This window comes from Hylobates moloch, unplaced genomic scaffold (genome assembly GCF_009828535.3).
Source record: "Hylobates moloch isolate HMO894 unplaced genomic scaffold, HMol_V3 SCAFFOLD_14, whole genome shotgun sequence".
NCBI lineage: Eukaryota > Metazoa > Chordata > Mammalia > Primates > Hylobatidae > Hylobates > Hylobates moloch.
In genome coordinates, this window is record NW_026652289.1 from 7,549,529 (window position 1) to 7,565,807 (window position 16,279).

General features: G+C 41.2%; 1 protein-coding gene across 5 annotated transcripts in view; it reads left to right on the forward strand.

The window, feature by feature from the left end:
* Positions 1–16,279, forward strand: part of ERG (ETS transcription factor ERG) — a 297,697-nt gene that overhangs the window by 24,832 nt on the left and 256,586 nt on the right. For 3 of the 5 annotated variants that reach the window (XM_058427798.1, XM_058427801.1, XM_058427802.1), the window contains exon 1: positions 16,130–16,165. The exons of the other annotated variants lie outside the window; for them this stretch is intronic. The gene's annotated coding sequence lies outside the window, so the exon portion shown is untranslated. Of the gene's footprint in view, positions 1–16,129; positions 16,166–16,279 lie in introns of those variants that run through there. 5 annotated transcript variants of the gene reach the window in all.

Here is a 16,279-nt window from a genome sequence, read left to right on the forward strand (position 1 = left end):
ATTTTCTCTGGCAAGTTTCAACAGAAAGCTGGCAGAAACACACAATGACACACCTACAGACTGCACACACACACACACATTTCAGGAGACTGAAGTCTGGGAAAGCAATGGTTTTGAGGTGCTTTCTACACTGACTAGAAAGCAAAGAGAGGCTAGTGGCTGAGCAGAAGGATGCTGTCCAGATCTTCATCTAGACTAGATTATCACCAGCCAGCTCAGCGTGGGGTCCCAAGCCTGCGTCCCACTGGGCGGCGTTTCCACAACATCTTTCCCCTCCTTGGGGCTTTATTTCCATCCCCATTTAAAGTCTCTCATACGTTAAGAATCCATGGTTCATGTTTGTAAACTATAACAGTGTTTGCCTCTTCCTTTTTGACAGTTTGTCGTATTACCTAATAAATATTTTTGAATAAACATTTGTTTCCTTCTAAGTGGGGGGACAGCCAGGCAGTGTCCAGCCCTCTCTCAGAGTACAGGGCCCCGGAATCCAGGTTGAGAGAGTTCTTTTTCCCGTCAGGCTGTGGGCCGCAGGGATGGGAAGGGAGCTTTTTGGGTGACATCCTGCAGAGCTGCTGCAGCCAGCCCAGGTGGGACAGGAGAGGTTGGCTGGGTTTCCAGGAGCCAGAGTACATTCTTCCTGATAATCTCCTTAGAAATGAGAAAAAGCATCCCTCCAGTTTTTGTAGTTCCAGCTTTCATCTGCTCTTCACCCACAGGTGCTTCATTCCTTGGCTTGAGTAAATACCTTCAGGGAAAAGGAACCAGATGCCACTATTTTTAAAGCTGAAGAATTCTTTGTTCAAATAAAATTTTGCATAAAAGCCCAATAAGTAGCCCTTCCCCCAGGAGGGTGAACTCTTTTGGTGGGAGCTGGACCTTCCTTGCCCTCCTGCTCCTTCCAGCTTCTCTTCTCCTGGAGATGGGTGTGAAAACTGCTAGCTGACCTCTTCTGTGCATTTATTGTGTATTAGTTCATTCTTACGCTCCTATAAGTACATAACTGAGAATGGGCAATTTACGAAGGAAAGAAGTTTAATTGACTCACGGTTCCAACATGGCTGGAGAGGCCTCAGGAAACTTTCAATCATGGCAGAAGGGGAAGCAAACATGTTCTTCTTCACATGGTGGCAGGAAGGAGAAATGCTGATCAATAGGGGGAAAAGCCCCAGATAAAATCATTAGATCTCATGAGAACTCACTCACTATCTTGAGGACAGCATGAGGGTACCACCCCCATGATTCAATTACCTGCTCTGGTCCCTCCCATGACACATAGGGATTATGGGAACTACAATTCAATATGAGATTTGGGTGGGGACACAGCCAAACCATATCATCTTGTATGGGAAAATAGAGACCCAGAAGAATCAGCTCCCCCAGATTGTGGAAATAGTGATTGCTAGAGCTGGGACCCTAACCCAAGTCCTCATTTGCTGAATATTATTCAACCTGAGTCATGCTAGGGTCAACTGTGTTTGGACATAGGTGATAATAGTGGAGGATTCCTGCCACCATGACCTCAAATGTCGATGGTCCAGCTTTCACCTCTGCAGTCAACCTTACCTAAACACAGAAAAGGTTATTGCAAAGTTATATGCCTTTCAGATTGTATTTTATGCTCAATAATTGTGCTTTAAAAATATCACATTGAATCCTTTTTAACAGTTTTTGGATTTTAGAAATGAGAAGTTTATTATTATTATTCTTATTTATTTGTTTCCTTAAAGGAATCATGCCTGTGAAGTTTCCTCTTGATTACTTTTTCATTTACTGAATTACTCACTATTTCTTTATTTATGCATATATCTAGTGTTTTTTGGTATCTCAGAGTAGTTTTATTGTTTTTGTTTTTTAGTGTGTTATATTTGTTACAATTGATAAATCTAGGTTGGCACATCATTATCACCTAAAGTCTATAGTTTACATTAGGGCCTGCTCTTGGTGTTGTATGTTTTATGGGTTTTGACAAATGTGAGCCTACTATTACAGTAGGTTATACTATTATAGTAGGCTCACATTTTTCAGAAAGGATTCAGTATGGCTCTATTTTAAAAACAGAGCCTACTATGATAGTGTAATATGGAAAAGTTTCACTGCCCTAAAAATGCCCCGGGCTCTCCCTATTCATCCCTCTCTTCCTCCCCACTAACCCATAGAAACCACTGATCTTTTTACTGTCTCCTTTTCTAGAATATCATGTAGTTGGAGTCATATAGTATGTAGGCTTTTCATATTGACTTTTCCCTTAGCAATATGCACTCAAGATTCCTCCATGTTTTTCGTGCTTTGGCGGCTCATTTCCTTTCATTGCTAAATAATATTCCATTGTCTTGATGTGCCATATTTTGTTTATCCATTCACCTATATAAGGAACCTTGGTTGCTTCCAAGTTTTAGCAGTTATCTTCATGTTCTTTTCAAAGCTTCAGTGAAACCCTGTAGGCAAGGATTCTACAGTATACCTTCCAGGTGACAAGCTGTGCCATTGTAATCATTATCGAGATTCTAAAAATGGATCATCAATCTGCATCCATGCAAAGGGAGCTGACTATTTTTAATAGAATAAGTGTTACAGATTCATTATGGGTCTATGTTAAAAACAATGGAATATTGGGTCTTTGTGCAGGCGACATGGAAGTCAGTAGTGAAGATCTTAGCATTCTGTCCTGAAGTCACCCTGAGAATACAGATGTTCTCTCTGCTTGACGTGCCTTAAAACTGGACTCGAGGAGTTTTTGGTTGGAGGAGAGATTGATTGTTATCTACACCAGATATTTGGGGTCTAGTTAGAAGTTTCTTCTTGGCATTCTTAATGCTCACATTTTCTCCTCCTGCATATTCCCAGGGACAGGGAACTTACTCCCTCATCAAATAGCCATTCCCATTATGCACAGCTCTGTTTGTGAGCGTGAACTTTCTCATATCAACCTCAAATATGTCTCCATCATCGTATCTACTTTTCTCTCCTCGAATAACATAGTAAAGTGGCTACTTTTGCTCATAATGGGGACTAGGAACACCTAGAATTGTACCTGGAAATCTTACAGTGAATAGTGGCTGAATAATTTCAGAACTGAATAAATGAATGAATATTTGACTTATCTTCATATATTTCAAGGCAGTATTTCCTTAAACTTCTCTTTTGCAGATAAAATACAACTACTTATTTTAACCTGATTTCCTACAATATGTATTTTAGAGCTATCATGTATTGGTTTTATTTTTCTGGACATATTATTTTTTATCAATGTTCTTCTTAGAGAATTATATACAGAACAGGCCCTAGGAAATCTGAGACCATTATATTTTGTGATCTGGACTTTATGGTTCTTTTGAGGCAGCAGCTTTAGGGCAGCCCATCACACTGCCTTTGGAAACAACCTGATCTTTTTTTTTTTTTTTTCATATCAACTACTGCCAATCTACATCCCTCTCATTCAGTAAAAAGAAGGACCTTTAAAACCCAAAACAAACAAAATAATTCGACACTTCAAATTGTATCTTATGAAATTGAAGGAGATGCAGATGATGGTTTTCTCAGACATTTATTTTCTACTTTTTATTTTTATCCTGGTAAGGAATAATTAAAAAATAAAGTGTAAAGCTTCTAAAACAGTCCTCAGAAAACACAGAAAATTGAGAAGGCAAAAATAAATAAGAAAACAAAACTCCATACAAACAAATAAAAAGGCACCCAACCAAACATAAAATAATTCACGCGTGCTGATACAGCATGGAGCAAGGTATGTGAATTCGCTGATAACGACGACATTTGAGAAATGCTCACTTGTGCCATCCAGTGTTGTATGCTTTACACACATGAACTGATATAATCCATACAAAAGCTCTATGAAGAGTCACTTTTTAAATTATTTTTTTCGATTATGGTAAAAAGAAACAGATAACATGAAAGTTACCATCTTAATCACATTTAAGTGTAGAGTTCAGTAGTGTTAAGTATTTTCACATTGTTCTGAAACAAAACTCAGAAACTTTTCCATCTTGCAAATCTGAAACTCTACACTCAGTAAACAACAACTCCTCTCTCTCTACTTTCTCCAGCCTGTGGTAACCCATTCTATTTTCTGTTTCCATGAATTTCACTCCCTTAGATACATTATATAACTAGAATCATACCATATTTGTCTTTTTTTTTGTGGCCGGCTTATTTCTTAGCTTAATGTCCTCAAGGTTCATTCATGTTGTAACATGGGACAGGACTTTCTTACTTTTTAAGGCTGAATAATATTCCATGGTATGTATATTCTAAATTTCATTTATTCATCCATCCATGGACATTTGGGTTGCTTCTACTTCTTGGCTATTGTGATTAGTCCTTCTAAGAATGTGGGCATGCAAATATCTATCTCAGTTAGTTTGGATATATGGACACGGAAGTGGGATTTCTGGACCACACAGCATTTCTGGTTTTAATTTTTGAGGACCCTCCGTACTGTTTTCCAGAGTGGCTACACAGTTTTTACAATCCCACTGTATTAGTCTGTTTTTATGCTGCCAATAAAGACATACTCAAGACTGGGTAATTTATAAAGGAAAGAGGTTTAATTGACTCATGGTTCCACATGGCTGGGGAGGCCACACAATCATGGTGGAAGGTGAAGGAGGAAAGTCACATCTTACATGGCAGCAGGCAAGAGAGAGAGCATGTGCAGGGGAACTCCCCTTTATAAAACTATCAAATCTCGTGAGACTTATTCACTATCATGAGAACAGCACAGGAAAGACCTGCCCTCGTGATTCAATTACCTCCCACAGGGTCCCTCCACAACACGTGGGGATTATTACAATTCAAGGCAAGACTTGGGTGGAGACACAGAGCCAAACCATATCACCCATCAACAGTACATGAGGGTTCTACCTCCTCTACATCCTGACCAACACTTGTTTTTAATTTTTTAAAAATTATAGTATTCATCCTAATGGGTGTGAGGTGACATATCTTTGTGTTTTTGATCTGCATTTTTCTGATGATTAGTGATACTGAGCATCTTTTCATATGCTTGTAGACCATTTTTTTTTTACGAGGATGCACTTTTACTGTGCCCATTTTATAGATAAGAATGTGGAGGCAAACAAAGGTTAGTCAGCTTATCCAAAGTTATATTCAGGCCAAGTGATGGAATCAGAATTTGCATCTGGATGGTTGGCTACAGAGTCCTGCTTTGCAATCACTATGTTATACCCTTCCTAGGGGAGCCATGTTACAAGATGGGAAGATGTCCTGAGATGCCGTTCCTTCGAGATGGGTAATAAATATTAAATATAAGGGAAGGTTTCAAGTGCTTTAGACCTTGAGCAACGACTTTCTGGAATGATGATGTTAATGGAGTGATGATTCAAGCAGAAGCCAGTTAAACTGGGTTTCCAAAGTCAAGCACACCCTCTAGAACCGTCTGTGGGATTCGGTTTGCAGGTCTCAGGGCTGACGTACTTCCTGACTTGAGCCGCGAACCTGGCAGGAGAGAGGAGATGCCAGGAGGGTTGAGCTGGGATGAGGGTCACGGCTACCAAGAGGTCAGGATAGGGGTGTGGGAACTTTTTGCCTTTGTGCATAGATTGCTGCCAAAGTGAGGGGTGAAAACGGCATGGAAATCAGGTGTGCACACAGTAACGCAGAGATGTTCTAGTGTTACAGAGGATTACATGGATTTTATCCAAAGGAAAGGAAAGTAGTAAAAGGGAGGTCAAAATTGGGACCACGCCATCCCTTAAAGGACGGGAAGGCTATAAAAATCTTCCCAGGCTGTTAGTTATTTCATCTCTGCTGAAAATGACATATATAGCAGCAACAGAATGTTCAGTTACCACCAAAAGCAAAATTTCCCCCAATGTGCTTTAAAGAGACGAGACATGTGGGCGTTTAGTGTTACTGATTCTTCCTGATTCCTTTTTTTTTTTCAACCAAATTTTCTGTGACTCATAGAACTCCTATTCTCTTTCTTAACCATGTGAATATGTGAAACCATGTACTTGGCCCATAACATTTTTAACCAAGACAACCTTAATGGGAAATGAAGTGTGGGGAATGGTGTGTTCTGAAGGTGCCAAATCTTTTTTCTCAAGGGCAAGATGCACTCTGAGTTGAAGGAAGTGGAAGAGGGTGTGTGGTCAACTCCCAGGAAAAAGCAAATATTTGTTACCCACCTGAAACGTTAGGAATGAGCCAGTGGGCACATCCTGGTTTCTGCCAAGGCTGAATGGAGCCCAGATTGTCAGAGCTTTATGCTTTCCATTCCAGGGGTTTCAAATTCTACAAAATGCATAGGATGAGGCATTAAGAAAGTGACCCTTTATCTTCATTTATTTTTTCTTTGTAGTGCTTCTCAGTTTAGCTCTACTTCTTCCTGAGGGTATACGGTGAATAACTATGTAGCTCACATCCCTATGAAGTCTGAATTCCTCTTATGTTGCAAAGTGAGCTTAACAAAGAAGAAAGTCCTCAGAACCATTTCTTAAAGCTTCTTCTTTTTGACTGTGATCCTAGGAAAACATAAAGGTGTGCAGTCCTGTGCTAAAAAACATTTGCACTCAAGGTGATTTTCAACTTATGCAGGATTGGTTGTTGTTTTCAGTACTTGTTTGTCTCTTCTTCCTCAATGTTAGCTGAAAAGATGGGTGCCCAGAACAAAGTCAACATTTCCCAGCTTCCCTTGAAGCCACGTGCAACTATGTGACCAAGTTCTGACCAATAGAATGGAAGGACTGTGTGCCACTTCCAGAAAGTATCCCTCAAGAGAAGGTTGAACTTCCAGGTAGAGGAGTGCCCTTGTCCTTCCTCCTCCTACCTCCCTGTTGCATGGCTGAGATGATGACTGGAGTTGGAGCAGCCATGTTGGATCATAAAGAGGAAGCCCTGTGTTGAGGTGGCTGAATGGATGGGGCCTGGGTCCCTTATAATCATACCAGGCCTATCTGCTTGTTTTCCTATGGTTTAAGCCACCATTATTAACAAAAAACCTACTGTGGTAAAACATACATAATATAAATTTTATCATTTATCTATTTTTAAGGATATAATTCAGGGGTATCAAGCATATTTGCAATATTGTACAAGCATCACCACATCATTTCCAGAACTTTAAAAATCATCATCCCCCAAAAAACTCTGTACCTGTTGAACACTAATTCCCCCTTCCTCCTTTCCATAGATCCTGGTAACCTGGATTCTCCTTTCTGTCTCTGTGAACTTACCTATTCTAGGTAGCTAATGTAAGTGGAGTCATACGATATTTGTTCTTTTGTGACTGACTTCACTTTGCATAATATTTTCAAGGGCCATCCATTTTGTAACATGGATTATAATTTTATTTCTTTTTTAAGGCTGAGTAATATGCCATTGTATGTATAGACCACATTTTGTTTGCCTGTTCATCTGTTGATCATGAATGGGTTGTTTCCACATTTTGTTTATTGTGATTAATGCTGTTATGAACATTGATGTACAAGTATCTGTGTGAATTCCTGCTTTTGATTCTTTTGTGTATATACCCAGAAGTATAATTGCTGGATCACATGGTAATTCTATATTTAATCTTTTAAGAACTGTCATACTGTTTTCCACAGCAGCTGTACTATTTCAAAGCTCCCACCGGCATGGAACAAGGGTTCCAATTTCTCCATATCCTCAACAACACTTGATATATTTTTTTTCTACTGGCCATCCTCATGAGTGTGAAGTGGTATCTCATCGATGTTGAGTATTTTTCTATGTGCTCATTGGCCATAGAATGGTCTTTGGAGAAATGTCTGTTCATGCCCTTTGCCCATTTTTGAGTTGGTTTGTTTGTTTTTAAGCCACCATTGTTTTTAAAAAATCAGTGTTATCTTCTGTCACTTGCAACTAAAATGGATTTTAACTAATACACTGCCCTGCTGCTTTGGTTGTGGTAAGAATCCATTGAGTGTGGAAAGGTTTGCACTTTTCATAGAGACCTAGTGTATCAATGCTGGAAGCCACTTAAAATTGCCTCTGGTTTAGGAGCAGAGAGAATGGGTGATCTGCCTTAGTTTATTTCCCTGGAGGCAGAACCAGGGATGGAGGAGCTTGTGTCTCCTGGCCTCTCATCCATGTGTTTCCATCTCACTGCCTCCCTCAGGGGGACTCTGCAAGCAGGCAGCTGGGAGCCTTGTGTTCCCTTGTCCGGGGGCTGCAGGACTCTGTAAATAGTACAGTCAGTGCAGGAAACTCTACTATTGAATTGTAAATGTTATTGGCTAAAACAGGTCATCTCTTGGCATTAACAGTACTAGTGATAGTGATAACAGCACCAATGATAATGATTATTTGTTTAGAAAGGTTTGGAGGAAAGGGTTACTGGGGAGGCCGTAGTCCTCTAAAGCTGTGTACTGCTGCTTTATCTCTTGATAAAAGAGAAAAAAGTTTTAATGCAGATCTCATGAACAGGGATTGTTTAATGAGAAATGGTGTGGACATTTAGTCTGTTTGTTGCCCACCACAAACTCAGCCTTGTTGACTCTGGAGCATGAAAGGTGTGATTCTGAGAGCTTGTAGCTTGTGGAGGGAAGGGGCAGGGAAGCTCCGTGAGAGAAGTGGGGGCATGAGAGTGCAGGTGTGGTATGCTCACTGTGGGGAGGGAGCCACCAGGTTCCAGACAGCAGGCCTCTGCTGTGCTTCACAGTTTCCCCCAGGAGGGGGACTGCAGCCAACTCTCCCTTTTCTCCACGCAGTAGCTGTGGGTGTGCAGGTGGCTATTGAGCAGGGACATTTTGTGTTTTAGATTGACCCCTCCCTCGGCCCTTAGATCATCATGTCTTTCATTGATGTGTTAGTCATTCTGGGTAGTGTATGGAGTCCATCAGTCATTAATGCTCATGTGGTGCTTAGATGGGCAAAGCTCTTGACAATGTTTTTTAAATGGTTGAAATTGTGTGACCCTTTTATGACTCTGGGGTCTTTGTTTCTTATGACATAGGCAGCATTCAGGGTAGAAAAACAACTATAAATACAGAGAAGCAAAAGAAAGGAAAAGCACGCTGTGTATGGTGGCTCACACCTCTGATTCCAGCACTCTGAGAGGCCGAGGCGAGTGGATTCCATGAGCTCAGGAATTTGAGACTAGCCTGGGCAACATTGCGAAACCCTGTCTCTACAAAAATATACAACAACTAGCCAGCTGTGGTGGCATGCAACTGTAGCCCCGGCTACTCAGGAGGCTGAGGTGGGAGGAGTGCATGAGCCCAGGAGGTTGGGGCTGCAGTGAGCCAAGATCACACCACTGCACTCCAGACTCCAACCTAGATGACAGAGCAAGACCCTCTTTCAAAAAAAAAAAAAAAAAAGAAGAAAAAGAAAAAACTCCTTGTCATTTCTCTCTAGAGTTAGCCACTCTTATTATTTTGTTTTGTATATTCCCAGACTCTTCTATGCATGGTTATATAAAGATATACATCAAAAAATTACCACATCCCTTTCTTGCATAGGAGTATTAAGATATTTTCAAATACTGAGGATGTCAGACAAAGTCTGGCTGTCTAATTCACATCTTTAAAAACATGGGACAAAACTCGTTTCCTACCAGAACGCCAAGAGTTCATTTCCCATTTCAAACATTCTTGTCAGAATCTTTCCCCATAACAGCCATCATGCCTTGCATGCTTCCACGGTTCTTTATGTTCATCTTCTATAACAACACATAATAAATGTAAAAACATTGAATTTAATGCATTAGTTTTTATATACTATGTCACTAAGCATGTTGTTCAGCTGATTTTTTTTCCTCCTGGCAAGACTTTCTGAAGAAAAGAAGCAGGTTGTTGATTTATTTTCATTGTTATCTGAATAATGATTTCACAGTATTTTCCTGTCATTACAGCTATGCTATCAGCCCATTCTTAAAAACACTGATTTGTGATATTATTAAAAAGTGGTACTTAAGCTTCCTTTTTTTGGGTCACAGATTCACCGCACATTTCCAAGTAGACTTCTTTAATGTAGTTTTACATTAATGTCTTGGCAATTTTATGATTTTTGTTTGATTGTTCATTTCATTTGTTTTTAGTTTTGGTAATGTAAGTGCTGCTTTACAGGAAGCCTTAAGACATTCATTTTTAGACATTAAATATTGAACATCTACTTTTGTTGTCTTTTTAATAATACTCCTTTTTGCAAATTTATTTTGTTCTCGGTATTTAAAAATGTTTTTTAGGTAAATGCTACTCAAGTTTTGATAGTTTCATTGTTTTGTTTGCCAATACATTTGTTCAAATGACATACAGTGTTTTTAGCACTTTGCTATCAATTATGGCTGAAAAACTGTAGTTTATGGCTACATAAACTGTAAAAATTTGTATATGAGGGATTATACTTTCAAGTAAAATGAATACAAAATTTTTTGGCTTTCATTTCTTCAATGTCAACTTCTTTGTCATCATTTGGTTACTGTGATTGTCACATTCAAAAAAGATACATGTTTTTCTGACCAAAAAGAGGCCATCAATCAATCAATCAATAAAGGTTATAAATACATAATACTAATTTGACTTCCCTTATTTAGCCAGTAATGTTAAACTATAAATTTTAAAAAGGCATAATTAACATTTAATTAATTAAATTTTAATTATTTTCATAACGTGCTTCCCTTTTCTCAGATTATGAAAAGAAATTATGAAAATAAGTGCTTCCCTTTTCTCAGATTTTCATATACTTTGATTTATCCTTGACAAACTGGCCTTAAAAGGTCACATGTTGTAATGTGGCCCTACCAATGAGTTCCCAAATGTGAGTAATGCTGCAGTGTCTGAAGTGGTCTGCACCTTATTTAGAGGAACTAGAGCACTGAGCTCATACTGATGTCACAGTGATGTCAACTTGCTCTAAAATTTTACAAGCCCTTCTTACTTTCTGTACTTCTCTCATCATGGCCAGTCAACATTTTGCAAAATGGCACTGGTCTATGGATTACACTCAGTACCACTGCTACAGACTATATTATGGTTTGCAGGTGGCTCAGAATTCAGTCCTTCAACACTGAATATTATTATCATGACATTTTAAGAAAAATGAGTGTTGGCCAAACATGGTGGCTCACGCCTGTAATCCCAGCACTTTGGGAGACCAAGGTGACTGGATCACCTGAGGTCAGGAGTTCAAGACCAGCCTGGCCAACATAGTGAAACCCTGTCTCTACTAAAAATACAAAAATTAGCCGGGCATGGTAGCGGGCGCCTGTAGGCCCAGCTACTCAGGAGTTTGAGGCAGGAGAATCGCCTGAACCAGGAGGCAGAGGTTGTAGTGAGCCGAGATCACGCCACTGCACTCCAGCCTGGACAACAGAGTGAGGCTTGGTCTCAAAAAAAAAAAAAAAAAAAAAAGAGCTTCAAGTATTATTTTTATTATAATGGGCTTTTTAGCGCTGCTTCGATGAGTTTTATCTCAGATTAGATTATTCTAAATACGCACCATCTCGCCAATCATGTTGATTAGGAAGTATCTAAGTAATTGAGAATGCTTCGCCTTCAATAAAAAAGCTAGTGTTGTATCCTGGAACCTGTTCAAAAATAAAGTCTTGATGTGAAAATGAACATAGGATGAGATCCTGAGATCAACTGTCAGAGGTCAGGCTGGCTTGGGACTTCTTGGAAGCAGCACCAGGCTCTGTGTTCAAGTTTGAGGAGTGTTCTGCCTTCTGCTGTTGTGACTTCCTGCAGTTTAAGGCTCACTGCTTCACACTCCTGGTCTAGACCTTGACAGAAAATGTTCCCTAAGGGATGTTTCAGCCTCTTTCCTGGAGAACAAGGCTATGAATAAAAGAGGAGGCCAAGTGGGTAGCATTTTAAAGATCAACGATTCTTAAAAACTAATGATACAATGAATACCTGTTTAACAAACCTGCATGTTCTGCACATGTATCCCAGAATTTAAAGTAAAATGAAAGAAAACAAACTAATGGTGCAAGTAGACCAAATAACTCTGTTCTTCAAACCTTTACCTTTAAGAGGTAAATTTCTGTATTTTTAAAATTTTGTATTCTTCCATCACAAGCTTGTAATGCTGAAGATAAGTATTCTGTGTATAAGGATGAAATGAGTCAGCACTTTTTTGAATAGTATCTTTATCTTTAAAAACTACAGCTTTATGCCATGTGGTTTGGATAGAGTCTATTTCTAATGTAAAAAAAATTCTCAAAAGATGAAGGTGGGTTGATGTGTAAAATAATGTACTTCTTCCTCAAGCAGTGATGACAGCACGTTGTCTTTTGGGACAAGATAACAGGAATTTAATATTAATATATATTTTTAATTTCATACATTTATTCGTTCATTCAACATTCTGAAAAATAAATTTTCTATGTGCCAGGTTATTTGCTAAATACTGGGGATATTAAAATAATAAGGCATATTCTTTTTAAAATGCTTATAGTCTAGTGGGGGAGATAGCCATATAAACAGACAACTTTAATACATTGCGATAAAGGCTAGGATGTTCCAAGTATTATTCTAGGTGCTTTACATTTATTAAAATATCTATTCCCTACCACATTTGCATCAAGTGAGTGCTTATACTATCCCAGTTTTACAGACGAGAACATTGAGACACAGGAAGGTTAAGTGTCCGAGGTCATATAGCCAGTGAGCGGTGCTGAGATTCAAACCCAGGTGGTCCCATCACAGAACCTTTTCCCCAGCCCTACACTGTGAACGGAGGTGGACAGGAGCTCTGTGGAGACACAGAAGGGGTGTCTCACAGCAGAGCTGGTGCATGAACTGTGCCTAAGGGGCAGGCAGGAGTTCGCCGGGATGAGTAGGGAGGAGAGTTTTTTTATTTTTTATTTTACTTTAAGTTCTGGGATACATGTGCAGAATGTGCAGGTTTGTTACGTAGGTATACATGTGCCATGGTGGTTTGCTGTACCTATCACCCCGTCAGAGTATTTGTCCTAATGCTCTCCCTTCCCTTGCCCCCCACCCACCCCCGACAGGCCCCAGTATGTGATGTTCCCAGGGAGGAGAGTTTAAGTGGAGATTGCCAGAGCATGCAGCCAGGTGCTTGGTGCATTGTGGAGACAGCCGGGGCTTTGCTGAGGCTGGACCATGGGATGGGTGGCGGAGCATGGCCGGGGATGATGTAGAAAGTAGGAGTGGGGACTGCCAAGTCATGTGGTTGGGCTCACAGGGAGCTCTTCTTGAAGGCTTCACATATAGCCTGAAGGGTGAAGGCCGAGATGCTTTAATAAATAATTTCACTATTCCAAATGGAAAACATCTCAAGAATGTTCTTATTTGATATGTGGTTACTGTAACTCTGGGATCTTTAAAAAAATTATTGTAAAACATTAGCTTGAGAGGAAATTATGAACTTCAATTTTGTTTCATCAAAGAAATTGCAGAGATGGCCTTGAAGAAATCTAATGGCTGACTGTTAGGTATTGCCTCGTTTATTTCTGGAATGATGCTCCCCATGGGTCAAAGGCAAGGGGCCCACATGCACAGATTCATTTTAAGTTCAACCCCTGCTGCGCCGGTGGCAACCTTTGCCTCACTTACATGTTTGCTGTCAGTGCTGAGCAACTTAGGTGCTTCATTTCTGGAGGGAGGAACTCACTCTGAGTCCAGGACCTCATGCTCTGCTACCAGGACGCCTGCAACAAACTAACACACACATGAGCTCTGTTGTATGGTGTGACTGGAAAATATACTCTGTTATTCCAGTGGCAAAACCTCCTACACTGCCAGATGGGGCAAAAAGTGAAATTGTGTTTTGAATTTGATGAAGATTTCGGAGGTAAATTACAAAAATCTTAAATTTGGCCAGTCTGCTCCATGTTTCAATCCAATATGCAGGGCAAGAGAAATGAATCTTGGTGTTCATTTCCTTTATGTTTATTTCATGCAAATTTTATGTGTATGTGTATGGTGTGTGCGGTGTGTGTGTGTGGTGTGTATGTGGTGTGTGGTGTGTGGGTGGAGTGCTCGGTATGTGATATGTGTGTGGGGTATGTGTGTGCTCTGTGGTGTGTATGCATTGATGTGTGTGTGTTATGAGCATGTGGTGTGTGTTTAGTGTGTGTGTGTGATGTGTGTGTGGCATGTATATGTGATGTGTGTGGTGTGGTGTGTACATGATGTGTGTGTGAGTGGTGCGTATGTAATGTGTGTGGTGTGTATGTGGGGTTTATGTGTGATATATGTGTGTGTGGTTTTGTGTGTATGTGGTGTGTGTGGTGTGTGCATGCTTTGTGTGTGTGTGGTGTGTATGTAATGTGTGTGTGATGTGTGTGTGGTGTGTGCATGATGTGTGTGTGTGTGATGTGTGTGTGTGTGGTGCAGCATGGCTGAGCATGTGTGTGTATGGTATGTGTGGTATATATGATCATGTGGTATGTGTGGTGTGGTGTGGTGTATGTGACGTGTGGTGTGTATGTGATTGTGTGTGTGTGTGGTGTGTGTGGTATGTATGAGCATGTGTGTGTGTGGTGTGTATGTGTATGGTATGGTGTGTGTCATGTGTGGTGTGTGTGTGTGTGTGTTGTGTGATATGTATGAGCATGTAGTGTGTGTGGTGTATATGTGATTGTGTATGTGTGTGGTATGGTGTGTATGTGATGTATGTGTGTGGTATGTGTGGTGTGTGTGGTATGTGTGTGGTGTGGTATGTATGAGCATGGTGTTATGTGATTGTTTTTGTGGTTTTGGATGTATGTACGGTGTGTGTGTGTGTATGGTGTATGGAATGGTTTCATGTGTATATGTATGAGCATGTAGTGTGTGTGGTGTGTGCTGTGAGTGTGTGTGTTACCTACCGATGTTGAAAGAGACCTGGGCTTGGCACGGCAGAGCCCTGCTTTCTTAGCTATGAGCCGGCCTTCAGTCCCCTCCACTGACTTGGCCCGGAAAGCAAGGGGGGCTCTATTTGGTGAGTTGCGTTTACACGTGGAGCATGAGAAGGCCCACATTTGGCTAAAAAGAGTGCAAATCTAGTCCCCTGCTGAATGAAGGCCTGTGAGGTTGTGCACTGCACAGTGGTGCCTGAGCTACTATCTGGCAGCACGTGGTCACCTTTCCTCCCATGTCCTGGGACAGCTGGACCTGCACCTGGCCATCTGGGTAGGACTCAGGCTCCTGCAGGCTCCCGGATCAGGCTGCCTTCCTGAGCAGCTGCGTGTGTTTACCTGGACATCCGAGGGAGCCTCTGTCTCCTGTAACTTCCCAGCCTTGTGTACACAGAGTCATCTCGGTATCAGCCATTTTTTCTTCAGAGCAGGTTTTCATTGCTGGAAAGGCATGAGTGGGGACTCAGGGGAGCATCTAAGTAGAGTCTGGAAATTACAGTGGTAAGCATTTTTTTTTTTTTTTTTTTTTTTTTTGAGACGGAGTCTCGCTCTGTCTCCCAGGCTGGAGTGCAGTGGCGCAATCTCGGCTCACTGCAAGCTCCGCCTCCCGGGTTCCCGCCATTCTCCTGCCTCAGCCTCTCCGAGTAGCTGGGACTACAGGCGCCCGCCACTACGCCTGGCTAATCTTTTGTATTTTTAGTAGAGACGGGGTTTCACCGTGGTCTCTATCTCCTGACCTCGTGATCCGCCCACCTCGGCCTCCCAAAGTGCTGGGATTACAAGCGTGAGCCACCGCGCCCGGCAAGGTAAGCATTTTTGTGTATTGCCTTGGGCTGAACTTGCATAGCCCTCTGGAACTCTCTTAGGCTTGGTGGCCTGATTCCTATGACGGAGACTAACCCTCCTTTCTGGAGGGATCTGCCAGAGGAGATGGGTTTTATTTTTGTATTAGTCAGCTTTTGCTGCAGTAGCAAATAGCCTCCAGAAGTCTCAGTAATTTATAACAGCAACCACTTGTTTCTCACTCAGAGGACTTCAGGTCCCTGGAGCTCTGTCGGACTCAGCTGGGCCTAATGGAGGTCCCTGTGTCTTTTATTCTGGGTCCCAGGTTGAAAGGACAGCAGCTCTCTGAGGCATGCTCTTCTCATGGCAGCAGGGAAATGGCAAGGGGCAAGCAGAAATGCATGATTCCTCTTCAAGTTGCCACCTGGAATGGACACACTTTCACTTTTGCTCACATTTACTGGTCAAAGCAAGACACCTGGCCAAGCCCAAGGTTCCTGGAGACGAAAGTGCGCTCTCTACTGCCAGGCAAGCACAAGTCACAAGATGACGTGTGGAGCTGCATGAAAGGAGGTAGGCCATAAGAGTTGGGGACAATAATCCACACTAATCTGCTGGAATTTATTTATCACAGAAGGGGGTTAGTCTGTTGCTTCCTAAGTGATCTCATCCCATCCCGTGGCTTCC